Raw genomic sequence first — 8,643 nt, forward strand, 5'->3', positions numbered from 1 at the left:
CAGTTTAATTAATGAACATTTGGATTATTTTCATCTTGGGCTATTATGAATAAAGCTGTTATGACTGTTCATGAAAAAGTCTTTTTGTGGATATATGCTTATACCTAGTTGTGGAATTGCTGGTTTTTATGTAAGTGATGTTTACCTTTATAGGAAACTGTCAAACTTTTCCAAATTGGTTGTCAATTTGATACTCTCACTAGCACTTTATGCACTTTATGAAATTTCCAATTGTTCTACATCTTTGGAATTGTCAGATATTTGCCATTTTACTGGGCTGTAATGATATTTCCTTATGATTCTATTGTACATTTCTCCAATGACTAAAGATGCTGAGCATCTTTTTGCATGCTTGCTAGCCACCTATGCATCTTTTTTGTGAAGTTATTGATTAAATATTTTTCATTTTTCTTTCTTTTTTTTTGTTTTTATTTGTCTATTTTATTTATTTTTATTTTATTTTATTTTTTTTTTGAGACAGTCTCCCTGTGTCACCCAGGCTGGAGTGCAGTGGTGCGATCTCAGCTCACTGCAACCTCCACCTCCTGGGTTCATGCCATTCTCCTGCCTCAGTCTGCTGAATAACTTGGACTACAGGCGCCCACCACCACGCCCAGCTAATTTTTTGTATTTTTAGTAGAGATGGGGTTTCACCATATTAGCCAGAATGATCTCAATCTCCTGACCTCGTGATCCGCCTGCCTTGGCCTCCCAAAGTGCTGGGATTACAGGCATGAGCCACCGTGCCCGGCCCTTTGTTTTTATTTTTATTATTTTTGAGATGGAGTCTAGCTCTGTCACCAGGCTGAAGTGCAGTGGTGTGATCTTGGCTCACTGCAACATTCACCTCCCGGGTTCAAGCGATTCTCCTGCCTCCGCCTCACGAGTTGCTGGGATCACAGGCACGTGCTGCCATGCCCAGCTAATTTTTGTATTTTTATTAGAGACGTGGTTTCACCATGTTGGCCAGGATGGTCTCAATCTCCTGATCGTGCAGGTGATCTGTCCACCTCGGCCTCCCAAAGTGCAGGGATTACAGGAGTGAGCCACCTCACCCAGCCTGATTAAATATTTTTCTATCTTTGTAGGTTGTTTGTTTTACTATCAAGTTTGTAAGAATTCTTTTTATATTCTGGATACAAGTTATTTGTTAGAAGTGTTTTGTAGACACTTTTTCCAAGTCTGTGTCTTGCCTTTTCATTTTCTTAACAGTATCTTTTGAAGAATAGGGTTTTAGTGCTCACTTCAACAGCACATATACTAAAATTGGAATGACACAGAGAAGATTAGCATGACCCTGCACAAGGATGAAGAGTAGGGTTTTAAATGTTCATAAAGTCCAGTTTCTCTGTTTTTTATGGAGTGTTTTTTATGTGTTGTCTAAGAAGTCTTTGCTTATTGTAAGGTAGCAAATATTTTTCTCCTCTATTTTCTATTAGAAGGTTTTAGTTTTGGCTTTTACATTTAGGTCTGTGACTTTCAGTACACTAAACACAGTAGTCTCTTCTTATCCATGTTTCTCTTTTTGCTGCTTCAGTTGCACATGGTCAACCACAGTCCAAAAATGTTAATTAGAAAATTCCAGAAATAAACAATTCATGCGTTTTAAATTGCATGCTGTTCTGTGTAGCATGATCACATTTCACAGTGCCCTACTCCCTCCTGCCTGGGACATGAATCATTCCTTTGTCCAGTATTTCCAGGCTGGACATGCTACCTAGGCATTAGTTACTTGGTAGTCAGTTGTCCTGGTTATCCAATCAGCTGTTGTGGTATCCAGTGTTGTTTTTCAGTTAAGCCCCATTTTACTTAATAATGGCCCTCAATCACAAGAATAGTGATACCTATGTCAGTCACCTCACTTTATCACCACACATAGGCATTGTATCATCTCATATCATCACAAGAAGGGTGAGTAGAATATAATAAGTTATTAAGACAGACAGAGAGGGAGGGAAAGAAAGAGAGACCACGTGTACATCAATTTTATGAACATACACTGTTCTATTTTATTATTAGTTGTTGTTACTCTCTTACTGTGCCTAATTTATAAATTAAACTTTACTATAGGTATGTATGTATAGAAAAAACATAGTATATATAGGTTTGGTATTATTGACTGTTCTAGGAAGCCACTGGGGGTCTTAGAATATACTCCCCATGAATAAAGGGGAACTACTGTAAGCCATTCCATTGTTTTTTGGCTTGCTGTTTCCATTGAAAAGTCTGCAGTCATTCTTTCTTTGTTTTCCCTGTATCTTTTTACCCTGTCTGCCTTTAAGTTTTTTTTTTTTTCTCTCTATTATTGGGTTTCACAATGTTACCATTTTTTGCCTTTGTTTGGTTTTCATTGGATTTATCCTACTTGATATTGTTCAACTTCTTGGATACATAGATTCATTTTTACAAACAATATTGGACATTTTCAGCCATGATTTCTCCTATTTTAATTAACATTTGGCCTAGGACTGCAATTAGGTGTGTGTGAAACTGCTTGTTATTACCCCAAATATCACCAAGACTCTGCAAATTTTCAGCCCTTTTTCCCCTCTCTGAACTTCAGTGTGAATGGCTTTTCTATTGCCATGTCTCAGTTTTCTGATCTTCTCTTCTGTATTTCTTAATATGCTAATCTTGCCTAATAGTTTCTATTTGTCCTCTCATTATGTCTATGTTTTCATTTAGCTCTTAAGCTTATTTATAATAGCTGTTTTAAAGTACTCATCTGCTAATATAATCCCTATCAATTCTAGATCTCCTTCTATTGACTAGTAAGTCATATTTTTCTGCTTCTTTGTATGCCTAATAATTTGATATTGGATGCTGAATACCAATAATTTTACATTTTTGATGCTTGAAGTTTTGTTTTTATGCTTTCTTATGGCACATTGAGATTAATCTTTAGGAATATTTTAGTCCTCCGAAAGCATGGCCTTTTGGGGGTGTCTACTAAATGCTCTGATTATTCAATAAAATATCTTACTCTGTTGGACTGAATGTCTCCCATCATGTGTGAGCTCCAGGAGTTGTTTGGATTACAAATTCCATCAGCAAATTATTCTTTCTCATATGGTTGTTATCTGACCAGTCTCATGGAATCTTACTATTCAAAGACTCAGGTGGACTCCTGTGCCAATTTCTGGAACTTTTCATATTTGTAGCTTCTTCTCTTCAGTACTCTGCTCTGCCCATTCCAAATACTTTGGCCTCACTAAACTCTGATTTTCATCTCCTCAACCTGATGAGTCTTTCCCTTCTCGGATTCTCCCTCTCTCTGCTAGGGTTCTGGAAATGTCTCCAGACATATAGCTGAAGTAATTAGTGATCTCACCTCATTTGTTTTCCTTTTTCACTTATAACCTTGCATTGCTCATTGTCCAATCTTGGAGAACTATTGCTTCATATATATTTTCCAGACTTTTAATTATTTATGGTAAAACAGCAAGTCTGAAACCACTTGCCCCATCATGGCTAGAGGTGTAAATCCCTCAGCTTGTAATTTTTGAAAGAGACTTTGCTTCCTGCCTTACAAGGGTAGTTGTGAAATGCACATGTCTAACAACCTCCGGCTTAGCCTGCCCCTTTGTGAGGCTGCTTGTATAATTCATAATTGTTCGGTGCCTCAAACACCTTAGGTATGGAACAAATATATAGAGAGAGTACCAATTATTGTTAGTCTTTTTTTTCTTTCTTTTTTACTTTTCTCTTTTGTGCTTTCTGTCTCTTTTTCCACTTTCATCACACCTCTCAATATTCATGCTGTGATCTTTGGGTCTGTTGAATTTTGCACCTCTTCCTGTTTACTCTCTCTTCTTGTTCATCGGCACCTAGAAAATCTTATTACTCCATTCTTTAGTACTTTCAGTTGTCTCCCATTCCAAACCCATTGAGAGTCCACATTTTGAAAGAAGCTCAGAAGGGGTGGAAGATGGGCTAAGTGGGTATACAACAGGGTTGACCGGAATATAAACCATGGAGAAGCTAATCAGATCTGTAAAGTTGTATTTGTGATATAAAGAGAGTAAAGTTAATCGAGAATTGTGCAATATATTACAGCAGCCACTAGCCACATATGACCATTGATCAGTTGAAATGAGGCTAGTGCCACATGTTAATATTGATATAATATTTTGTATGTATTAAATTATAAAAATTGTTAACATTATTTTCCTTGGTTTCTTTTGCATTTAAATGTGGCTTGCTTATATTCCTATTGGGCAGTGCTAATCTAGAAAGTACAGGAGAGGGGAAGGGAAGTGAGGTTTTAAGAAAGACAGTACAATGACCAGTCCACATTTTAGAACTGACTTTCTAACGGTGTATAGAGAACAGACAGAAGAGGAACAGTCTGAGGGCAAGGAAGGCAGTTAGACTACTAATCAGGAAAGACATGATTTGTCATATTCAGTATCACAAAAGTTGTATTTCTGTTTGATAAAATTACCATTTACTGCATTAGTATTGGGAAGCAGACTATAAATAAAACAAAAAAATAGGCTATACAAAGCGTATTTGCATGAATTTGTTTGGGAAAGCAAATACCCAGTCTTACACACCTGTATATATGTACTAATGCCCCTGGTATTCATTCCTGACTATATTTTAGTCCAAGGCTAGACTAACACAGCCTGGGAGAACATGGCCTTCCGTGGATTGACACAAACAAGTCATTTGGAAATGGTGGGAAGAAATTGTCCCTCCGGACAGCTCTGCTACTTACCAACTGTGTGTTCCTGGGCAGGTTGATTAAACTCATGTCTCACTGACTTCATAAGGAAAACAGCTAATCCTTTAAGTTTGGTGGGAGATTAAAGGCAAAAACTTAAAAAGTATGGAAACCTAAATAATCAATGCTATAAAATTTTAGGTATGCTTGTTATTCTAGGCCACAAAGAAAACCATCTTTATGTTGTAACACAAGAGGGTTGACTATACGTTCACGCTTTGGGCCTGGATAGTGAATGTGTGACCCACTCACACTTGGCAGGATGGTAGCTCTAGAAGGTGTAAAGCAGTTAACCACCCCCAGAACTTCACAGTGTTTTTCTGCTCAGGGAAGTTTGGGATGCTCCAGACGGCATGTCTTCCTTACCTTCAGTGATCTTGGAAAGAGGCGGAGCTAGATAAAGGGAAGCAGGCCAGGCTCTCTGAAGGTTAAGTAAATGAGACCTCCTTTAGCTAACATGCTGGTTATCTGGCCACACAGGTGTTCTGAAACCTTTCTTTCCCTCACCAGGAGTTTAGTATCACAAGGTTGTCAGAAGCAGAGCCTAAACTTAAACCAATATTTAACTCTGCTGCAACTTGATTAGAAGCATCCAAGTTTGGCATTTTTATTTTCAAATGTGCAAGGTTTCTGGGGCAAAGTTGAACTGATGTTATATAATGCACTGGTAAACAGGACACATGGAATTAATTCTCAGTGAGATCCCGTCTTGGCTGTCAATGCCGTGAGGTAGTAGAGTGGGGACTCTCCATGCTTCATTACCATTTGAACAGCTTCTAGTCAAGCCTGCAGTCCTGAGATGTGAGGAGTGACAGAGGCTGGTAGAAAGTAGAGTTTTGATGGGAGCTCCAGTCTGCCTCTGGTGTTTGAGGATCTCCTGTGTATCAAGAACATTGAGCTGCTCCAAGTTCACATCAATTGTGTCTAGGGACCCAAGCAACACTGGGTGAATTTTCTCTAAACCGTGGGTATCATACGGGCTCTGATTGTCTGTAGAACAATGGTCACCACTAGGGACTGAACTGAAAAATGCCCATTAGAATTTAAAATTTACCAAAATAAAGTGAATACTTGAGCACTTATTTTCTGTGACATGGGAAGTGGCAGGAAAGGGATTTTCAAAAAATCAAGTATTAGAAACAACCTGTCCAAGTATTAGTGTTATCCATAAGTACCATCCAAATCTCGTGTTGAAATTTTTAACCCAGCATTTAATGTTTGGTACATGGACTGTTCATGGAAGTAGGAGAAGCATCATATAATAAATAATCTATTGGTTAAGATAATGTTAATTGTTATAACCCTTAAATCTCAAGGCTTAAAATAATCATTCATTTATTGCTCACGTACAATTTAAAATGGATGTTTGTGATTGTGGGTAGTGTTCCTTTAAGCAGGGAGCCCGGATTCCTTCCATCTTGTGTTTCTACCAGCTTCAACACACGGCCTTTAAGGATTTGTCTTTGTCTGCATCAAGTCACAGTAAGGCATGGCACATGGAAGACCATGTGTGTTTTTTTCTTTTTTTTTTGAGAGGGAGGCTTGCTCAGTTACCAGGCTGGAGTGCAATGGCGTGATCTCAGCTCACTGCAACCTCCGCCTCCCAGGTTCAAGCAATTCTCCTGCCTCAGCCTCCCGAGTAGCTGGGACTACAGGTGTGTGCCACCACACCTGGCTAATTTTTTTGGATTTTTAGTAAAGACGGGATTTCACCATGTTGGCCACGATGGTCTGTCTCAATCTGACCTTGTGATCCTCCCGCCTCGGCCTCCTGAAGTGCTGGGATTACAGGCCTGAGCCACGGCGCCTGGCCCATGCGTGGGTTTTTTAGGAACGGGACTGGACAGGGGTGCACATCCATGCACTCACGTCTCATTAGCCAGAAAATTGGTTACATGACCCCATCTCCCTGCAAGGGAGGACAGAGAATAGAGTCTAGTTCTACTCCCTATAGAAAGATGCTAGCCAGGCCAGGCACAGTGGCTCACGCCTGTAATCCCAGCACTTTGGAAGGCTGAGGCGGACGGATCACGAGGTCAGGAGATCGTGCCGCTGCACTCCAACCTGGGTGACAGAGCAAGACTCCGTCTAAAAAAAAAAAAAAAAAAGATGCTAGCAACTCTGCCACACATACTATGTAAATAGACGCTTCTAGATAGTACATTGTCGTCTGAATGAAACAATGCAGTTTATAACATTTCACAACCCAGCTTAAGAGTTCAGCAGGATTGGCCGGGCGCGGTGGCTCAAGCCTGTAATCCCAGCACTTTGGGAGGCCGAGACGGGCGGATCACGAGGTCAGGAGATCGAGACCATCCTGGCTAACACGGTGAAACCCCGTCTCTACTAAAAATACAAAAACTAGCCGGGCGAGGTGGCGGGCGCCTGTAGTCCCAGCTACTCGGGAGGCTGAGGCAGGAGAATGGCGTAAACCCGGGAGGCGGAGCTTGCAGTGAGCTGAGATCTGGCCACTGCACTCCAGTCCGGGCGACAGAGCGAGACTCCGCCTCAAAAAAAAAAAAAAAAAGTTCAGCAGGATTATGTATAGAGGAAGTCATTCAACCAGAGCAGATGTAATAGATGGCTGATTATGTACCATTCCGTTCTTAGCTTTTATAAATTTGAGAAGTTGAATCTTCTTGAGATATTATAAAATTTGAACTTATTTTAGTTTGCAAAATATCCCCACAGATTTTACTCTCTATTTCAGAATTTGGTGACTAATGATCCTAATTCTTTAAACTATATTAAACAAATGTCCCCCTAATTATGGATTACATTTTGTACCATCTAAAATGCCAACTTAGAAACTTTGTGTGCATTACTTGGTAACTCACACAAAATGTAAATGACTTCATGGCAAAACCAGAGTAAACAATGACTCTCATAGGATATGACTCTGAGATCAAAACAGTATTACCATGGCTAAATACGAGAGAGATGCAAGATTTCTGTTCTTAGAAGCTTCTGGATTTTTTTTTTTTTTTGTATGTTTTGAATAAAAGAAGTTTCAACAGCTTTTTACTTATGAGATTATGGAGACAATTATTATTGCAGCAATTATGCAAAATAAATTGCTTTGCTTTTCATATTCATTCCCTCATTTGGTCAATCATCCATCAGAGATGTGTTGAAGGTCTGCTGTGTATCAAGTACTGGGCTAGGTGCTAGGATGTGACAACAAGGCCCTGAGCATTCCAGCCTTCTCTGAGTTTATAATATACAAATGATCAGTCTCAAGTGAGAGAATTTCTAAAGAGAATCTTCCTTAGAGGGAACAAGGGAACCAGCTTAACCATGACTGAGGAAGACTGCCTGAGGAGGGGATGAAAGGCTGATATTTGAAAGATTAGGTGGGAATTTGCCATGGTGTCCATCCATGTATCCTTCCTTGTGCCTTCTGTCTTTATTTTAACAATTCCCTTGCCAAACTTCCTCGAACTTCCTTTGTACACAATAATTCGGTTGCCTTTCTCTATACCTATAAACTTTTCCAGGGGGTTGAATTGTTTTTGACCACTTTTGACCTACGAATGTGACAATTTCAATAACTCAATGTATAGCTGTGACACTTCCAGGCTAAAAGGTTCTGTTCTCTTAAAATTATAGTATCACATTGTACTCTTTTTAACATTTATTGTAAGCAATCCGTCCTTAACTGAAAACATCCCCAGTTACTTTCCATCAAACAATTCTCTTTCAGATTATTTTTTCTAAACCATTTTCTTCCAAGTTGAATCACATTTTTTCCGCTTATTCATCCTTTCATCTGATAGTGGGGTCACTGATTCTGCCTCTATGCTTTTGGCTGTACCCCCAATTCCCTTTCGTAGCTTATTTATTCTTTCCTCCATGATATTGTTAAGAAATAAATCAGTTATATAGACTATCAAAATAACAAATCAAATGCTTTTCCA

The 8,643-nt window shown here is 39.3% G+C and overlaps 1 pseudogene; it reads left to right on the plus strand.

Annotated features, from left to right (window-relative positions):
* The first annotated feature begins 1,236 nt into the window (after positions 1 to 1,236).
* LOC115900540 lies at positions 1,237 to 1,334 on the plus strand (annotated as a pseudogene).
* The last annotated feature ends 7,309 nt before the right edge of the window (positions 1,335 to 8,643 follow it).

The sequence above is a fragment of the Rhinopithecus roxellana genome, chromosome 11 (assembly GCF_007565055.1).
Source record: "Rhinopithecus roxellana isolate Shanxi Qingling chromosome 11, ASM756505v1, whole genome shotgun sequence".
Classification (NCBI taxonomy): Eukaryota; Metazoa; Chordata; class Mammalia; order Primates; family Cercopithecidae; genus Rhinopithecus; species Rhinopithecus roxellana.